Here is a 20,930-nt window from a genome sequence, read left to right on the forward strand (position 1 = left end):
ATAAGAACACACTACGGTCGTGTTTCGCAAACACTGTCCGCTTAGATTTGCATGTGTTTGGACATTATGAAAATGTCCATGTTCCAGCGACAGACGGAAGATGCAAATTGCACTAATTCAAGGATTACGGAACACATTACGAAAGGTATTGACATAGTTTCAATATGTCATATTAGACAGCTTCCTATTTGAATCAAATATAGAAATATTACAACAGAAACTTAAAGCAATACGTACAATATTAACATATTGAAGGCGTAGATTGGGGAAATGTCAAATAGCGAAAACTGCACGGATGATGCTTATACATAGCCACTTACATATTAGTATTGGAAGAACGTCATCAGTCGAACATTTGGGCTTCAGTAAACCCCCTGCACCAGAGCATCGGCAGAGCTTACATGTCCTGCAACAAAACAGAAACAGTTTAGAACACAAATTGAGCCTCAATATTAATTGTATAATAAATAAGCGCGATATCTGACATAGCCAAAATAGGATACAATACATCTAAAACCAAAATAAGCTTAAAATATATTTCGTTTTAATTCATTTATCCGTTGAAATTCGTAAATAATTTAAAAAGTATACTTTAATTAAATCTTATATTCTAACTGATTGCATCGCTTACATAGAGGAAGTGTATTCCTAATTGCAATTTAACCGGTCTTATAAATATTTATAAAGGAAACGCCTAATATTGTTAAGCCCTAATAATGCAGACGCACAATAATTGCTTGATAAGTAAAATCTGCAATAATAGCACCAATTAATGGATATTGAGTTATGAGATTATAGATATCGACCTTCGCGTGTTGAGTTGCGCAAGAGTAGATCTGACCTATTTGGGGGCAGTAGCGAGAAATTTGCGCTCACGTATCTCGTCAAAGGACAACTGAGAATAATTGGCTGCTTTGGAAGTATCAGAAAATAAAATAAATATTATTTAAGATAAATAGGAGAATGATAACTGGTGAGAAGATAAAACCAAACAGGATGTTAAAGATGATAGTATACTGGTAATAGCTGTCTGGCAGTTGCCAAGCATACGAGGATAAGTGGCCGATGTACCTGGGTTACAAATGCGCAGCCTGAAAGGTGACATCAGGCAATCAGTGCCAATTGAACCAGGTCTAAGGTTAAACGCCCCACCTATTTTTGGAACAAGATGCGAGACCAAAAAGGTTAATTGAGTTATCTCCATTGAATTGCATTATTTAATTATGCCTTCTTGATATTGATACTGAGAGATATGACTACAGTTTTTTCCATAGAATCACGTGAGGAGATAAGAATGTTTTTTTTTTTTTTTTTTTTTTTTTTTTATGTGATAGGAGGCAAACGAGCAGACGGATCACCTGATGGTAAGTGATTACCGTCGCCCATAGACACCCGCAAACCCAGGGGCGTTACAGGTGCGTTGCCGGCCTTTAAGGTAAATAAATAGTATAGTAATAGTAGTATAGGTAGTTAATGTGCATACAATGTTGTTAAGTGTTAGTGGCCGCCTTATTTAATAGAAAACTTGTTGTTTCACTTACAGCGCCACCGAGCCGTGCCATTTGATAAGAATAAAAAACGAAGGTACAAACGCGTAAACACATTAAAGTGGTATTATCAGCATCCTATTAGCTATTCTGTTTACGCATACCTGGGAGCGTATTTTGGAACCACTCGCAAGTCGCAAGCGCAAGCAATTGCTATTGAAGTGAAATCTTTAAAACTTTCTTCGACTCACGCCTATAAAACTCAAACTACCTCACTATATTATGTAAAACTATTTACTTGATTTTAGGTATATTTTCGTGCAACGACATTTAATTTCATTGGCTTTAATTATTCTATTCATGTCATTCGTATAGGATTTCTACTAGTAATATTCGAAACATGAATAGCCGGTGCAGAATGAGTTTAAAAAAATTTAGGATTAGGATTTCGAGTGCTTCAAAAATCCGTCTCCTGTTCCCACTTCCCATTGAGATCTAGTAACATTGTCTGACATAAAACAGCAGAGCCGCACGTGTTGCCGGCTGGCGCGTTGCCAAACGCCGGATTGGCGTCGCCTCGGCGTTTTATGGGATCGTTGAGGGAGCTACCCTAGGGCCTCTTGCTCAACGCCGGCCCTTGAGTCTATCAACATGCATACGAGAATAGTCAAAAGAAAAATGGTCGCATATACTAAATTAATGCATTATTAGAAATAATTTTATGCACATAATAATTGGTTCGGTCACTGTTGTCGGAATTCTGAGCCTAGTTTTTCCTTATCGTGATTGTCGTATTCGAATGTCAGCCGTTTCAAGTTAATTACCACTGGAATGTTTAATGTAAGACAGCGGTTTGTGAGAATATGACGTAAGAGCCTCCATTGAAAATAACACAAACACATCGCAGGCAGGAACTTTTGAAGTCACTTGTAAATCATTGAAATCTATTTGATCTCCGCAAATAGATCAATCTGTTAACTGGAATCTGTTTTAGAGAATGTTCATTCAAACGAATACAGATAATTGAACGATTCAGGTCGTCAGTTGACACCCAATATTATTTTGGCCCCGTAGCAAGTAGTATAAGGCCGCAAATTAGGCTCGATTTGGCCCGTTATCTCTTTATTACAATTTGAAATTAAAAGAGCGCCTTTTTGTTTTAATAAAGTAGGTTTCGTTGAAGAGTTTGGAGGTCGACTGCAAATAATGCGAGAAAAATAGAAGGATTATTTTTCAATTTTTGTGGTTTGCATGTAGAATGCAGTGGTTGTCCTATTTCAAAGCAATCCATACTGTAGATTTCTTAATGAATTGAATAACAACTTACAGAGCCATATTTTAGGCATGAGGTGTTCCTAATCGACTAATAAAAATGAGTCCGTCATCGTAGGCAATAAAATAGCTTTCTCATGATGCGTTAGGCAGGTTATATTTACTTTATGTACCCTACCCCAAAAGCAAAAGGGAGGCATTGGGGGCCGATTGCCTGGGAGGCTCGGAACCCTAATCGATTGGAGGTTCGTCAGTCCCCCTGCCGTTATCTGAGCGAACGGCGCCGCTCACAGATAACATGCAAATGCCTGGTGCGATGGCGCGGCGAACAGCTAATGAGCACAGTAGATAAATCAAACAGTACGGAAGCTTCATACAAACGCTCGAAATCAGACTCACGCACACAGACGCACGCTTTACACGAGCTCTAAGCGAACCTCGCAGTCCATCCGTCGCGAGTGTCGCGCGCGTTGTGTTTTTAATAATAATTTTATTGCATGCACTGTCCGCTGTATTTTTAAAAACATGCCACGAGTGTATTGCCACAGTATTGCGTAGTATACGGCTGCTTGAACTCGGCATGTTCAAAACCAGAACTTTCATTTTTTAAACTTCGTAATAATTCTGAATTGTAAAAATGATTAAATATTACTTTTTAAATAAAATGCTTACATCTGATTTTGTAATAGTTCTTTTTAAATTACGTAATTACGCTTTTTAACAATTTATGTGTTCTATTTGATAAAGTAATTTGCTCCGCACGCTTTTGTACTAAGTGATGAACTGTATCCCAACTAATATTATAAATGCGAAAGTAACTCTGTCTGTCTGTCTGTCTGTCTGTCTGTCTGTCTGTCTGTCTGTCTGTCTGTCTGTTACGCTTTCCCGCTTAAACCTCGCAACCGATTTTGATGAAATTTGGCATAGAGATAGTTTGAGTCCCGGGAAAGAACATAGGATAGTTTTTATCCCGGTTTTTGAAACAGGGACGCGCGCGATAAAGTTTTTCTGTGACAGACAAAATTCCACGCGGGCGAAGCCGCGGGCGGAAAGCTAGTTTAAAATAAAATGAGGCGATAGGTATGTGAAAGTAAATATCCGGTATTTTATTTATGAGAATAGATCTTCTACCGGCCTCTAATAGTACTTAATCAATTTATTCGATTATGTATTCGATCATTATAGAACCTAATTAACGTTTTATTTTTTTGTTAACTACTTAGTCAATTAATTTATTCCATTAGGAATTTGATAATTAAAAAACCTAAATAAACGTTTTAATAAATAAGTAAGTAAGAACCTCATTAATTTTATAAAGATTAAGAGTGCCAACCCTAACACTCAGTTGAAGTGTAGGTATTTATCTCGCCGAAAGGGCTAAGTTTCCGTACTGCTTTAGCTCATATATATACTGTGTAATGAGCGTACGCGCACGACACGGCGAAGTGACGTTAATGGGAGGGTAACGATTATGCGACAATCTCTGTGCAGGAAATAAGTTTTTAACGGCCATACTAGTACTAGTTATACTAAAATGCGATAAAAATAGAGTCTGCCAAAGATAATTTAATTTCAAACAAAAAAAATTCAAAACATCTTTCAAACAGAATCGCCGAGTTAGCAGACATGATTTTTAGTTTTTAGTCGGTCGGTACCGCCGCTTTCAATAAACAGATTGCGCGGTTGTTTATTTGCTGTGCACCAGTTAAACGTTTTTTTAGTTTTCACAGTACAAGCCGCTTTGAAACAGGTTTTAATCTTTTTGTTAAGATGATCTCATTGATATGGTTTTATAAACTATAATATTTTAGATTTGAGACTGCGACTTGTTGTCGAATTTGAAATTCGTATCTGGTTGATTTGCCATGCCTTTTTATTTTAGAACAAAAAATCAGTCAGCTTTTTTTTTCTATAAAAAAGGTACCAAGTGATTCCATTCCCCTCTTCTTTAGCTGCCTGAAGTGAGCAAGCGTAATCGCTAACTGATTAGTTAATTAATCAGCTACAGAACTCCACGGAACCACGGTCACGGTTCATTTTCCTCAGTTTCATTTTCCCACCGCCGCGGGATTTCCATTGTTAATCTCCTCGATTGTCGTCGAGGAAACGAGTTATTCTTAGCTGTCTCGATTTGAGATCGCGACTGAAACACGATTGATCTTCACGAGGATATTTGATACTTTGAATCGATTGTGCAGCGACTGACAATAATAATCTGTTGCGAGAAGCAGAAGAAATAGTATTACCTTTTTTTCGGTTGAAATAGATGCTGGTTGCATGAATGATACGAAAGTGTAAAGATAATTCTGTGTAATTTGAAGATCATGTTATCAAACATTGAGTCACGCACGGCATGTCACATACAAGCAAATATGCTGTGTGACGCAAATCTGTCTCCGGAGAGATTAGCGCAAAGAAACAATACACAACCACCACATAGAAAGCAAGCTAGGACTGAAAAGGTCTTGAAACAAAGAATACACCTACACGAAAGAACTTCAATATGTCAATATGTACGAAGCACATGCTTTTCTGAATTGAGAAAATCCCCTCGCCGCAGCCTCTCTTCTTGGCCGTTCCGTTGGTCAACTGGTCGGTCACGTTTGGGACAGTCGGCTGACCGATCGACGGATCAATCGATCCGCGACGTCTGATCGATTGCACGGATCGGCCGGGGATTTGTAACGCCAGGCAATTGATTCCACATGATGTGACGCACGTTCCATTTGAATAGATAGAGAACCCATGGATAAGTTTTTCGCACGTGATTTTCGCAGTTAGAGTCTAACTCAATAGGATTTACTTGAATAATATCGTTTATTGCACAATATTTTTAACTATTTTTAAAAAAGTAGAGCCTTAACATGTTTTCCAGATCATGGGGGGTAATAATACATCATATAATTTTATTGCAATGACTTTTAAGGAAAATAAGATAAATAACATAATGACTAGGTGACGACAGACACAGAAATCACAGAATACATAATCGAGTATATTATTCTGTTAATGTAGCGTAAAACCAGTTCGCACAAAATTAAATAAGGTGACATTTCACAGCAAATGTTGAATGTATCTCCCTACTGTCTGCGATATCACGTTTTCACATCATAGAGGGGCCATATCACCTGGCGACAATTTTGCATACCAAAAACCATGGACCCAATCCAAGGTTACATCAACGGCTGCCATTAACCGCCATTTCATTGTGTCGTTGCATCAACCAGCAAAAACGGAGGCGAGCGACTGTGACCGGCGCGAATCGCAGTCACGCGCGGCGGGTTGATGACTGACGGGCACAAAAACGCGCGAATTCGTAACACAGGGCTAAAATACTACACAATCTTTTATTTTTAAATACCCACGGGTAAAGTCAAAAATCTACAAGCCAGCTCTAAAATGCGTGCAGTGTGTAGAAATCGTACAAAGTAGATGTTCATTTCGGCGTAATAAAGCATTTTCTCACTATAATTCCGTGCGATAATAGCGGCGACAAACAAAACGAAACAAATAATGGCGGCTTTTATTTTTACGCTTAGCCGATCGCTCTAATCATACTGCTAGTGTTGCTGGACAATGTTTGGCCTATCGATAGTCGAGGGATATACGACAAAATTAATATTAGTGTGAAATTTCTAGGTGCTAGAGATACTTAATGTGCTGCATTTTTTAGTAACAAAACAGAAAAGTGGGTTTTTAATTCGTTTAGAGAAGAGTTGCCATCATTTATCTAAATTCAAGTTAAATTTTTATTAAACCATCATATTATAATCATCAAATAGTATATCTAAAACTCTAATTGACAAAATAATTTCGGCGTAAACTTATAGTTTTTAGCCACACTACTTAAGTAGCCTATTCGTGAAAATGGGCATTAAAAGAAAACGTGCCTACTAGTAATAATGTCGCTTATTGACCGGCGAAATAGAATAAACCCACGCAATCTGGAGGCACAATGAGCAAACAAGATCTGACTCGGCTCGGGGGTCGAGTGTATTGGCCACGCTTGTTCAGTAAAAACCCCAATCATAGCTGTCATTGCCACGCTCTGAAACGGCTCTCTCTAGTCTAGTCTCTATCTATACATATTTTTCTAAATGATAGAGCAACACTTGTGAAAACTTGGATGGAAATAAGTATTTGTCACCCACTATAGGTTAGGTATATTCGCACAAGACTAGTTAAAAATCAATTTTGTGTTCCGAAAAGAAACTTCAGCGAACAAGCAGCTACCTTCAATTGAAAAACTTTTAACTGCGTGTAAGAATATTACACGTTTAAATATAAACCAATAAATATGTATAAGTTCAGTTGTTACTACAGTAATTCAATTCGTGACTTCGAACCGATAAAATAATTTTTGGCGCTGCCACTGAAGTCATCAATGCAATTAAGAACGTATAAACATGAATCCATCTTCTGCAGCACCAAAGATAAATGGAAAAAAATGATGCAGAGCGCACTAGTAGACATAAAGTCACTGATCATCTATAGGGTTTGTAGACAGCTTTAGCAACCGCCCACTTGTTTTTATTGTTCGCTAATGACGATGTCGCAAGGCGGGTGCGCAGAGCGGTTTCCAAATCTAAATCAGCTGATGCGATTGCTTGCAACACCGGTCTGCGAGCGGCCGGTTGCACTGTCAGATCAAATTAATGGGTTGGTCGCGTGTACGCGTCGTTTGGGCATGAGCCTAGATGAAAAAATCATTGGAAGGAATATGGAATGAACCACATCTGAATTCAGGTTTGATTGATTTTGATACCTACCAACAAGGGCACAAAAAGGTAAAAAGGCAAATTAAAACTAAAACGTGTATGTATAAGATAAAACATTCAGTTAAATAGCGAATTCTATTTATTTTTTGACCGTGAAAGTTAACTAGAGGTGATCAAGTAGACAGTTTAATTTCATTGCAACATTTTGTGCAAGTTTGCTTATACGGGAAAGTTTTCAATTAATATAGTGGTCTCTAGCTAGAGCAAAACGTAACAAAGGAAACGCGAGTGAGAGTGCAATTATTATTTTATAACTTCTTAATTTTTCACGGTCTGTGTGTTATGCATAGTGATAGCTACAGGCTACAGCATATTAGACTTATATTATTTTAGCTATAACTAAAGCGATAGCCGATATGTTTACGACGTTACGTATAGTATAACAAGCAACAGATATAATGCATCTGTGGGTAACCACACGAGTGAAAGTGTCGGCGAAATGATATACGACGTGTATACTATTATTTGCAATGCAATTTGCAACCAGACGTTATAGTATACTTGATACATTTATCTTATATGCTCTTTCTACGGCCGAGATATCTAGGTTTTCCTTATTACGGGAAATAAATTAGTTTCACCATCATACATACGTATTTCGCGACGCCACACTTGTAATCATTACGAAATACACATATTTGCCTTTAAAAATATCTCATGATAAGAAGATAATATTATCAAACTGCGTATGATACTGAGAGTAACTCTGATTAGTTGACAAAAAGAAGTATTTTCTCTTCGGAAAATTATTGAGAATAATTAATTTGTGAAACAAAACAGTCGTAATTAATTAAAGTGCATCGCACGTCGACTCGTCGCTAATGCGCCGGCACAACACGCAAGGTTCACAATGTAATGTGGTGCAGTGCCCTCAGCGAGAAACGCGATGACTAGAGAAGAGTTCTCATACAGTAATGACATTTGGATAGTCCTGCTTAATTTCATATTACCTAATGCCATAATACCTGCATTCCTTGTAACAATTTAAAAGCGGTGGATACTCTATTTCATCGTATGCAAGAAAAATCTTCTGTATTATGCTCTAACTGTGGCATTATTTACTTGGTAGGTAATTAGCGTTCACCAGCAATCGGAAAACAGATTTGCATATCGTATAAAAAGAACCATTCTCTAGAATACTCGAAAACACTTCCTTGCTTTAAATCACATTGAAACGACGGAAAAATATGAATCCAAAAGATAAAACAAAATAATATATTATGTAGGATCCATAATTTATGAATGCTAGACACAATCCGACCGCAGTTTCAGTGTAGTATATTGGTCCCACAGGGATCCTCATCCCGGCTGTAAATCTGCCTGAACGAAATTGGAGAGGCAATTTGAAGATGATTCAGGACTTAGGACTTTTTGATAAGGTCTTAGATATCTTCAGAAGCGTAGACTTTGCCTACCTATCTAAATGTTAATAATGTTATCTAATTATTTTCATTCTTTCACTTGTTATTCTCCGTCTGGAAAGGCTTTTCAGATCACCTCCTAGTTTTGAAACTTGAAGTCAGTGGCATGAACATCCATCAGTATAATGGGTGGGTGATGAGAGGATGAGATCTTGCATCATGCTGAGGAAACCAAAGGCTCTATCTTGAACAAACATTCACTTAAGTATCACATGTATTGTACAAGTAACTGATACTCGATGGATACACGTCACTCAAGTGTTTTCTGACGCTAACACTCCTGCACTTATAATGCCTTATCAGCTAAAGTACACGAGTACTTATCCTACTATGTTATCGTCTATGCACTTTCAAACAGGTAAACCAATCGTCGATATATTAGCGATACCTTTGCTGAATATGACACTCGATAGAGCTCTAGGAATTCTTACAGAACAATGAAGTGTGATATCAAAGTGTGTTTGTAAGTACTATTTAATAGTCTAAACAAATAAAGACATTTTGACTTTGACTTTGACAAACTACACACACTCCAAATTGGTTTGTTCGTTTCAGCCAAATGACGTCCACTGCTGACAAAGGCCCAAGGATTTCCAAAAAGACCGGTCCTGTGCTGCCCGCACCAAATTGGTATTAGATCTATGACATCTACTATTAATGTAGGATGAGATAAAACTGAAATACGCTAACATTCGGGATATATTTGGAAAACTCGCACAAATAAGTTACTAACAAACAAAAAAAATACTACCTAGCAACGTAATAAAATCAAGTCGGACTACTTATATCGCACAGATGAATTATATCTGGCCTTGCAACGCTTTATCAAATACAACGTGGTTGGAATAAACCAGAATATAAATAAAAAGTCGCAATTTATTGAACAAATATTTAACCTTGTCAGTAAAAAGAAAAATAGGTGTCAACGATTTTCATTGTTATTGAAACTCGTTTAACAGGGTTGATGGACGGAATAGCAAAAACTTAGTTTTTGTGTTTTTGCACAAAGTACCTACTAAAGAAATAAGAAAAACACACATCAAAGAAAAATCTCATTCTGCAAACTCAAGGCAAAAAGCACAGCTGCCCACAACGTCAACACATAAATGATTACCGAAAACCAATCAATCAACAAAGCCAAAACATATTTTTTAAGAAAGTTTCAAGGTTTCGACTTTCAAATGGATAATCTTTATAAAACGACAAACCTTTTGTAAAAAAAATCCCGTAGCTATGAAATCAAGATAGGACTGATGTCGCAAGTCTAGATTGAGGAGTCGACGCGTTAGGCGAACTGAGACGGCTAGACGAGCGCGTTGCGCGGTCATCGACACCGATACGCCGCCAGACTGCGAAGTGCGAACCACCCTCGACATTTCTTAATTCCAACATTAATATCGCAACGTCACGCATTGCACTTCCTACATTTACTTCTAATAAAACTTAAAACGCGGTGTCGCAACAAACGAACAAAAAAAAAACTATCGAATGCCGACACATAACTTTGACTTTTGTGTTTTTTTTTTCCTTAATTGCATAAACAGGGAAATTGATCATAACGAGACAAGCGTGGTTTATTACACGAGTATACCAGGAGTTCCGTTACCCGTTGTGTGACGGGCCCAAATAGAGGATGACATAAACAAGGTTATGGTTGTAAATCACCAATTCGCTAGAGCGACTCCGCATTGGGGTCATCAGCTGGGTCGAGCACAAAGCAGAGAGGTACAGAAAGTTCAATCAATATCAATCATGACCATGGATTCTTTAAGCTTAAAGCGCTCTACAAAAGAAGCTTCTTATACATAACACACAAGCTGCTCCCCATGGAAATTGTCTTCACGCCATTGTTTGTTAACAAACAGGTGCGAGGGATCCAAGAAAAACTGACAAGCAGTTCAAGCAGTTTACAAGATGCAGAACAGGCAGATGTTAAAGTAAATCCCTACTGGACCAATCAGGACCAATTGAGATAAGACTCAGGACTAAGTACCGATCATGATTGGAAGCGATGAAATAGTTTTACAAATAAATCAGACCCTATTCTGAGCTAGCTTTGATGCAAGCAAACTGGTATCCACCCAAGTCTACTGAGTGAATTCGATTGTGCCAAAACGGACTAGTCCGCCGCTCTAATGGCAGATAACGGTTACATCTGTGTCCGCGGGTACCAGCGCGCCTGCGGTCGGCTTGCAACTCGATAGCCGGCTGTTGTCAAGGTTTCGGCGAGGAATAAAATGGCTCCTCTGAGATTATAATGATCTGAAAGCTTATTTACCACTGATAACGATGAAGGCAGGTTTTTGTGTACTCTAAATGTTGAGTACACTGAATGAAAGAAACCATCGGATTCAGATACCATACGCAATACTATTTAAATAAATTCGACTTTATCAGCTATCTCTTGAATCTTGGCATAGAGAGATAGTCATCTCCAATGCGATACGATTGCGATGTGTAGTGGTAGACCCGCAGAGAATAGAAACATGACACAAAAAATAACGAACAGTATTTTAACATATTAATCATTAAGATAGCAGCTTCTATCGCTCGCATAACGGGTTTATTGCTTGTTAAATGACATCATCTTTTTTAATTGAACGAAAAATACTGCTAGATTAACTGTTATCGATGTCACCTTTTAATAAACAACATGAACGTCTTCAAATCAAAAATCCCCGACTGCACGTTCAGTAACTGATAAGGTCAACGATAGCAATTGAAGTACTTGCGCTAGTAGCAGCGATGGTGATGGAAACCGAGATATTGGTAATCGAGTGGCCTGAGGAATTCGTGTCAAGACGCTTTCGGCTCAAGGGCGCTCCATAACTAGGGGAATAAATGGGCCACGATTTATCAATCATCAGAGGCAACGGACGGACCTAAATCACTAAATTAATAAGATTACCTTTAAAAAAAAAAACCGACTTCAAATGCGTGAACACAAAAAAAAACTAAAAATGAAAAATATTGCGTATAAAAAAGTTCATCCCCAATTTTCCACCCTTGGGGGTGAAATATTTTCTTCAAATTCGCATGAAACCACCCTTTTGATAATACCTATTCAACAAAAAAATTATCGTTCAAATTGATTTATAATCGGCGGAGATATTGCGTATAAAAAAGTTCATCCCCAATTTTCCACCCTTGGAGGTTGTTTTTTCTATTATTAAATTTAAATGGGACCACCCTTGAGGTATTACCTATACGCCGAAAAAAGATTTGTTCAAATCGGTTCATAATTGGCGGAGTTATCGCGTAACAAACATAGAAAAAAAAAAAAAAACATACGGGTCGAATTGAGAACCTCCTCCTTTTTTGAAGTCGGTTGAAAACTGCCAACAGATTCGTCTTGTTTCATTATGAACAATCACAAGACTCATTGAAATATACGCTCAGACTTTTTTCCTACAACTCAAGATTTTTATACTACATAGTCTGCATATAAGATAGTGATAAAAGGTAATGTCAGCCGAAGAATGGCTAGAAGAATTCAGGTCAAGACGCATCCAGACCAAGGGCATGGCTCATTCTCACTCAAGAGCCATAAATAGGACAAATTCTATTCGTGTGGAGTGAATAGCCCAGTGTCCCACATAACGTGCGTACTTACTGTACATTCTGTTGTCCTAAGAAAAATTCAATCCACCTCCAATTTTATATTCACCGCCTCCGCCTACTACCCCCGCATTGGAAAGGAATAATCTCTCATCTTTTTGTAGAGTCGGACTTTCACCAACAGCAGGCATGAAATAGAATAAAAGTCAGTGCTTTAGAGGCGTGAGTAGAATACGTCCTAAAATTGTCAATATTCAATCTCACATCAAACAAAACCTGGAGTACGGTGTAACAAATGACCTGTGTTCTTTTGGATATAATGCATTTTTTTAAATGCATACAAAAATTTTAAGTTCAGGGAAAATTCCAGCGTCCACCAAAATAAATCAGTCTAGTAGGTACAAGTAATTTCTAACACTACAGCACTGGGCTCGATATCTGGAAAATCCCATCAATCATGCAAAATAACGTGTATTTCACACATTTGCCTGCATGTCGTACATACACTTGGACCGTTTGTAAGTTCATTGTGGTGTGGGGTTACCTAATTTCCAATTTGCACTAAGCGCCGAATCGGCATTCGGCAGTGACTTTGACCGCGTCGCCGTGCCTGCCGCACAATGGCAAGGCTGAATCTATTTTGGCTTAAAATACAATGTTTACTACATTGTGTGCATTGTTGAAGCGCCATTAAAATAATTTAATAGGTCAAAAATTGGTTTCATCATCATCATCAACAGCCCTTTACAGTCCACTGCTGGACTATGAGCCTCCTCCACTATAGTGGAGGGTTTTGCCATAATCTCCACGCTAGGCAGGCGGGTTGGAGATCGCAGTTTAAAAGATTGATGTTTTTCAGAGAGCGCTGCTGCCCATTCTCTGTTTGATGTGTAGTCCCTAAGTCGCCTCTTACGACACCCGCGGGAAGAGTAGGGGTTGGTGACAAATGTATTCTACTCTGCCGTCACCACACGGCACCAAAAATTGGTTTACATCACAAGTATTGGATTTTAAACTGACATTTGTATTTGAAAACTGACTTTGAAGTCTTAAAAATCAAATATTGCGAAACCAAATCTTTAAAATGCTAGTTAAGATGCATTTACATGAAGTTGCTAAAGCGACGAACAAGCCTTTTATAATTTTACAAAGAAAAAATCCGCAAAACCTATTGATATTTATTTAGGCACACAAACGACGTGTTTAGAGTTTCTAAAGCGGAATAATGCAAAACGTTGAACGGCTCGTTAAAGCGAGGTCGTGTAGCAACAATTCGATGATCAATTACGTGTTGACTCGATCCAGCGCGTCCGCGACACAATGCGTGTGCGCAAGTTTGCTCAAGTGTCCGGTGAACAATGAGCAGACGACGGTCGTCTCGTCGCAAACCGCTGGCATCACATTCACGGACAAATACTGAAAGTTAACTGTAATAGCTGCTGATACTAGAGTTCGATCCGTAGAACCGTGTGCTGTTTCGTTGTCCATGATCCACGTTTCAGAGCAAAGTTTGGCGAATCCAATGACAAAAATGATCGTAGCATGCGGTCTTATGGCAACAATCAGAGTCAGAATCATGTTTCGCAGCCCTGAAAAAAGGTGTATCCCAACTTTCCAAAAAATAATAAGTACTATTATAAAATTATCTTCGCCATGAGGCTAGAAAAATACTTTTTTAGAACATAATAATTTTATAACTCGATACGTTGTTCATCATGTGCGACGCAATATTTTTTTAGCTTCGCTACGAGCTTGTATTCGTGTCGACGTGGTTCAGTTATCAAACCCGAATGTTCTACGTTGCTGGTGTTGGCAGTTACACGACTGTTCCGCACTTTTTTGTGCAATGTTCTTAATACATATGTAACAATACATAAACTAACAATGAACCGACTGTTTTGCGCTGATAAGCTATCAAGTGTTATTGGATTGATTGATAAGGGTAATAAGTTTCCTTACACCATTCTGTAATCAGTCAAAACAACAGTCGAAGAATTATGGTACATAATGACTGAAAATCAACACCAACAAAAAAATATTAGTAATAAGTAAAACATTTAATTAATACTTTTACTCAATAATCGTGTAGCTGATTTGTCAGTGGTTCACGAAAACATCATGAGTTCGAACTGAAGAAATTCAAAGCAAAAACGCAACCGAAACATTCTTTTGTACACTTGATTTGCAAAACGAATCGGCCTATAGCAACAGTTTGCAGATACCCTCATAGATTTTGTACTACGAAAAAAGGATTTCATTAGTGCCCACGTGAGTGAGTGGCTGAAAACAATTGAAAGCAAGAAACCTACATGCTTGCAGGTGCAATCAGGTTGTATTTAGTGTGCCGTGTTACAACTCACTTAGTGGTGCAAGCTTCGCGCAAGCGCCCTCAAATAATTATTAGACTGTCCGATTGCGTGCACAGTAAGAATGTACTATTTCAGTGCTAAATACCACAAAAGAGGCGATTGCAGTACACATTTTTCAGTCTGCTCCCCTCGACCCTCGCTTTTAAGTCGATAGTTTTCACTTAAACACACACACACACAATAATCATTCATATCACCGCAAAAGAAGAAACCCTGATTTTCCAAATAGCATCTATCACCACACGACAATCACACATGCAAAAATCATTGAAGCATCCAGTCATAATTGATTTCACGTGCCACATTTAGCTACGCCGATCCGATACGCCCACCGCCGATACTGCGCGGGCGCCGATAAGGCGACCCTGCCAGCGCCTGCTGAGAAAAACCCCGTCCGCTGACCGTAACGCGACCGGTTTTTGCTCTGGTCTCTAATGGAAACTGTCTGAGGCAGATGTGCCTCCGTATTGCGAATCTTTTTGACAGCTCTATGATTACTACTTTACTTAGGTACTTAGTAGCATAAACAATGGATTTCTAATTAAAGAATCATATTTTTTTTCTAATTTGCAGTCTAAAAGAAGGATCAAAAATCTAGGTGATGATTACCGAAAAGCCGTATTCTTGCCGGATGGCAAGGACCGAAGCAAAGAGGAATGATTTCAATTATGTTATTGATTTATCACAGTGTAATCACAGGAGGTATCAGAAGCAGTCTATTAGTAAATGGCGACGAGAATGGATAGGTGACTCAAAGTGCTCATGTTTTTTTAGGTATTCTCAGTTGAACGTAATTACAAACAGCAAAGAAGATGATTTGTTCTGCTAATTCGCAAACACCAAGCAGACGTCCGTGACAATAATCGCAGATAATTCTCCAAATTGGTGGCTATTATACCCAGGATTCACGAATTATGTACTTACTTTCATTATGTTTTGAATTAGCAACGTCATGTATTTGCGAGGGATTTATTATAGTTTGTGTATTGCAATTATTTGCAATAGCATTGTTTCCGTCTAAGACTTTTAATAATATATTTGGTTACACAATAGCAGCTATGCTTCAGTACGGAAGCATCGGTTTAAATGTTTTCGTGAGCATTTTAGTTACGGAACTACTTTATTGGTTAATGTTCTTGGATTGTGTGAGTAGCAATAATAGTTTGTTTGTATGATAACCATGAAGCTATTTTAATTCACATCAATTTTATTAGATGCTACCACTAGCCATCGCACGGAGTTATGTAAATAAATAACGATAAAAAGTTGTTCGTAGGTACGCTGCTCAAGTTTGTTTGGGAGTTTTTAAATTTGCATACTTTTTAGAAGTCTGTAAGTGATTTATTTATATTTAGATCCTGTAAATTTAAAATGTCAAAAAAACCAAGTCTCGCAACTCAGTTGTTCTACGGTAAAAAGTTGTGAGATCCATGTAATACCAAGTCCAGGCCAGGAAATCTTTAACGTTTTACATAAATTATTGACTTGGCCATCGCACTAAATAATTTAATTTACACGTGTTTTCATGCGATGGCCAAGTCAATATATTTATGTAAAACGTTAAAGATTTCCTGGCCTGGACTTGGTATTACATGGATCTCACAACTTTTTACCGTAGAACAACTGAGTTGCGAGACTTGTTTTTTTTGACAAGTATTGTTTTTGATGGGATCTCATTTCTTTTTGTATTTTGTAGACAGCAGTTATGTATCTAGAAAACTGGACCGAAATTGAAAAATTTTACTCGACTTGGCGGTTGTACTACCGTGCCCCCAAATCTCATTTCTTTTTGTATTTTGTAGACAGCAGTTATGTATCTAGAAAACTGGACCGAAATTGAAAAATTTTACTCGACTTGGCGGTTGCACTACCGTGCTGCCAAATATTTTAGTTTTTCCTTGATTCATACACCAAACACTACTTATATTCCAAATTTGAAGCTTCTAGGTCTGCTAGAAGTGCCTTAGAATTTTGATGATCGGTGAGTCAGTCAGTGAGTCAGTGAGTGACAAAATTAAGTAACTTTGACCCGTTATAATTCTTAAACTACTGGTTCAAATTGAATGAAATTTTAAATATACCGTGTCTTTACAATGCCTGCATAGCTAATGAAAATTCAGCCTTCTAGTTCTATCCACAACGAAGTTACAGGCAGTCGAAAATGGCCTGAATTGCTTCGTCGAGAAAAGGATGGTACGGCCGTGCCGCTTTTTTGCTCGACTTGGTGGGGGCACTGCCGTGCCCCCAGATTATTAATGCTCTGAAATATTTGCAAACGGCTATGATTCGGATAGTACAAGTACGTCTATCTTGCTTATGATTTGTTTGTAGCCTGGACAACATAAATATTCGCATTATTCCGCATGAAAACTGTTTTATGGCTTTTGCAGAACTATGCCTTAAAGGTCATTACGAGCACGACTTGCGGAATTACATTTTCGTCAACTCTTAGAACAAATGACGGTCATAAAATTACAAGCGACGTCTCGAGACCTAATGGCACTATTAGTAGTACAGAGCTAGCAAAGTGCGGCCCATTTGCGATAATTCCAGAAAATAAAGAAGCGGAAATGTCTAGTCTCAAGTCTTAAGCATTCGTTGCTGGTCATGGTAATAGGCGTTTAACAGGAAAGCCAACGAAATCGAGTATTAAACAACCAACTCACACGCGTAAGTGATTGATCAGTATGACAAATACGTAGGGTCCGATACCTCGAGCAACGGTCGCGGAGACCTTGGAACCTGCGCCTGACCTTGTTTTTCTGGCGGTTGGCGACCTTGGCTGAGGAGCAAAAGACCGATTTATGGCTCACGGAAGATGCCGTCATCCTATTGTGGATGTGCAAATTGGCGGATTGTAAAGCATTTCAAAGTAATGACTCGGTTTCAGTCGGTGAGAAATTGTTGGTAATTTGTCAGCACACGTCTGCATTTTAAATAATTTAGATGACAAAGGTGGCAAATGCGCATCATGTGATACTTAAATGTTTTTTGTACCCAAATACCGAAGGTTTTAGTTATACTGGACTGGAACAGTACCAGATGAAGCTGAGCCAAAAGAGCTACTGCATCTTTTAAGTCTAAAATACGGACTAAACGAAATTGAAGGTCATGTTTATCAATATTTTTAAAGTACAACTAGGTGCAAAAAACAAACAAAAGTGTAGTATCGGAACCAAAACCGTGTTAAGGTCGTCCCGCCACTTTTCCTACGCCCTACTTGCGCGGGCACTAACTGCTGAGACCGAGGTTAATTATCGTACCCTTAATCGCCTTTCATCGTACACTCAGCCGCGGTTTTTATACTTTCAAAATATTCAGTATTAAAGCTTATGCCGCACGAAAGGCACCGGAGTCCGGACATCGCAAAGACAATGGCCAAGTTGAATCTGCCATACACAGGCACATCATTATGAACACAAATTGAAAAGCTATCTTTCTGTCTCTGGCGAAAATTGTATTATTACATCACTCGAAATGTTGTCAAATACTTGCAATGTTAGCTACAACGAGCGTGGGATTACAAATAGCAAGAATAGCTAGGGGAAGGTGGTTACATGAGCCTTGTCAAACACATATAGCCAGCAGTAACAGCCCACACGAACAGAGCAAAATCAAGAAAATGTACTCACAGCCGTAGCCATTATTGACGCCGACTGTACCCAGCAATATTATCTACAGGAAAACACTTTGCAGCGTTAAGGGCTCGGACAATGGGCCGGCTATCACAAGTGCTCTTTGTTAGTGAATTGACCACTTACAATTTTCGCCCTAAGCCTTGCCTTGTCATTGTATTGGCAAACAAAAACCTTTAGGTCGAAGGTATATTATTGTACGTGACAAGGAAATAGAGCCTTTCCTTAAAATCAAAAAATACGCGCAAGCCCCAACAATGTACAGCATTATCAATTTTAGAGTCCTTTTACCGTTTGCTAAATCTTTCGCAATAAAACCAATCAACTCCTAAAGCATTTTAGGTTAAAAAACAAGATTTTTCAAGACAAATCGTTGCAATTCGATAAATCCTCAGAAATAGGAGAAGCTTTCCATTTCCAGCTAAAGAACTGCTCGCGTAAGTGAATTAGGAAGTGCGGTGTTCCCGCAGACTTCTATACTAGACCTACATCTAGCTACTTCTACTTAATGATTAGTAAAATTAGATTTACATACAATATTGAATTACTAGCCGTATAGCAGGCTGTATCAGCCTTTATCCTATTAGGGTTGACGATCCAAGCTTAGGAACGTACTGTAGATCTCGTCTAATTAATATTGATAAATCGGATAACACACACTATGAGGATATTGATATTTGATATTACTTAGTAAGTCTAAAAATGGCTGTGGCAAACTTACTTGAATTATTTATTTATTTAAAAGTTAGTAAGTATGTTGGCTTATCGAGGGGAAAAAACAATCAATACGTATTTTTTTTTGTAACAGCCCTATATTCATGACGGTCAGTAGACATTGACACTGAGAATGTCAGTGTCAGTGTCCAACGTCCAGTTCAGTTCTCCTTACGGACGTGACCCTGCACTACCGTGCCGTGTCTACCGTGTCCATGTGAAGATGGCTCATATCCGGCACATATGGAAAGACTGGTCTAAATCATTATAATCAAGATACACACTTTTTTATTGTGATGCGATCATACATAGGTACAGTCAACAGCACATTAAACTTCATTAGAGGCAAAATGGTACCTATTACCTCGAGGTATTGTTTATCTCGAGGTGCTGTCGTCTGTACATAATATTGGGACTGAATATTTGATATAAGAAGCAGTGGTAGGGTTAATATTGGGACGTGTAAAAAAAGTGCTTTTTAAAAGCCTATTTGCAAAAATAAATGAGTTTTATGAGTTTTTTATGAGAGTTTTTATTACGACAAATAGCTTAGTATCCTGTGTAGACAGATAAATTGGATGAAGTAACAATCTCTACACCTATTTTTGACCGAATACCAAACGAGGATGTTTTTGCAAACTTTATTAAACAAGGTAATACCGAGTAGTGAAGGTAGGCACGGGATATTTCATGTTATCTTGCGTATTGTATTATCTGAGTAACACAAGACGTGTGCTGTGAGATTATTACTAAAGAACAAACCAATTCAATATTTTAATAAAATCTTAGGACGCCGTTATTGCGGCAAGCTACTGCCTAATGCCACAGAATAATAATAAGTACTACGTACAGAAGTTTTACTTCGCGAAGGTATTTAAAAAAATGTATGCTCAAAGTCATTAACAATATGGTGTAATTTAGCCTGTCTCAAGAGTCAAGCACCATTTTGTTGACAAACGTCAGTGATCGGCACTGCGCCGAAGCTATAGGGCTGACTTCGGTAAAATGATGTGACGTGAGGTGCCAAACTGCGGAAAATGGCGAAGGAAATGATTTAGCATGAATTATCATGAATTATCATGAATAATATTAACTACTTATTTACCTCTCAGTGTCTTGAGGCAACTTAAAAAAGTACATTCTATGTTTTTATTATTATTTAGGCAGTTAAATACTGCACAGTATTTAGTACACCAATTTCTTTATTTTCTTCCATCACACACAAGAATACGCGTGCGTGAGTCAATGTTCGCTCGTATGTGAGGCCTTGTCGAATAGTATCCTGTAGGTGGGCCATCGTGCGTGTTTTGTTTTCGATGTAAACTCGCGGAGATGAACAGGCCTGCTAATGCTCCCTTCTACAGACAGGTGTATTTCAGTCTTTACGTTAATATTTGCTTACAAAGAAAGTTAGCGGGTTTAATAAAATATTTCTACCCAAATCTCGTAATTCTGCTGCCAGGTATTATTAGGCTATTCAGCAAACATACCAATTTGGGTTTAACTTTTCAATAACAATACAATTCCAACAACTTACTATTTGCATTTTAATATTAGCTAGAATAGGTAATTTTGGAGTTATGTGGGCTGAATCGAGAATGTTATTGTAGGCTGAATGGTTATGCCAAGTTCTGTGATTAGCATATAATTGTAATGCTATATCTATGAGTAACTTCGGTACCTACTTGATGACTTA

At 38.1% G+C, this 20,930-nt stretch overlaps 1 protein-coding gene across 1 annotated transcript in view; it reads right to left on the reverse strand.

Moving 5' to 3' along the window:
- The window catches only part of LOC135077913 (early estrogen-induced gene 1 protein), a 94,209-nt gene that overhangs the window by 69,303 nt on the left and 3,976 nt on the right, over nucleotides 1–20,930 (reverse strand). Inside the window, exon 2 of the mRNA XM_063972447.1 lies at nucleotides 321–406. The gene's annotated coding sequence lies outside the window, so the exon portion shown is untranslated. The remainder of the gene's footprint in view (nucleotides 1–320; nucleotides 407–20,930) is intronic.

Source organism: Ostrinia nubilalis, chromosome 2 (assembly GCF_963855985.1).
Source record: "Ostrinia nubilalis chromosome 2, ilOstNubi1.1, whole genome shotgun sequence".
NCBI lineage: Eukaryota > Metazoa > Arthropoda > Insecta > Lepidoptera > Crambidae > Ostrinia > Ostrinia nubilalis.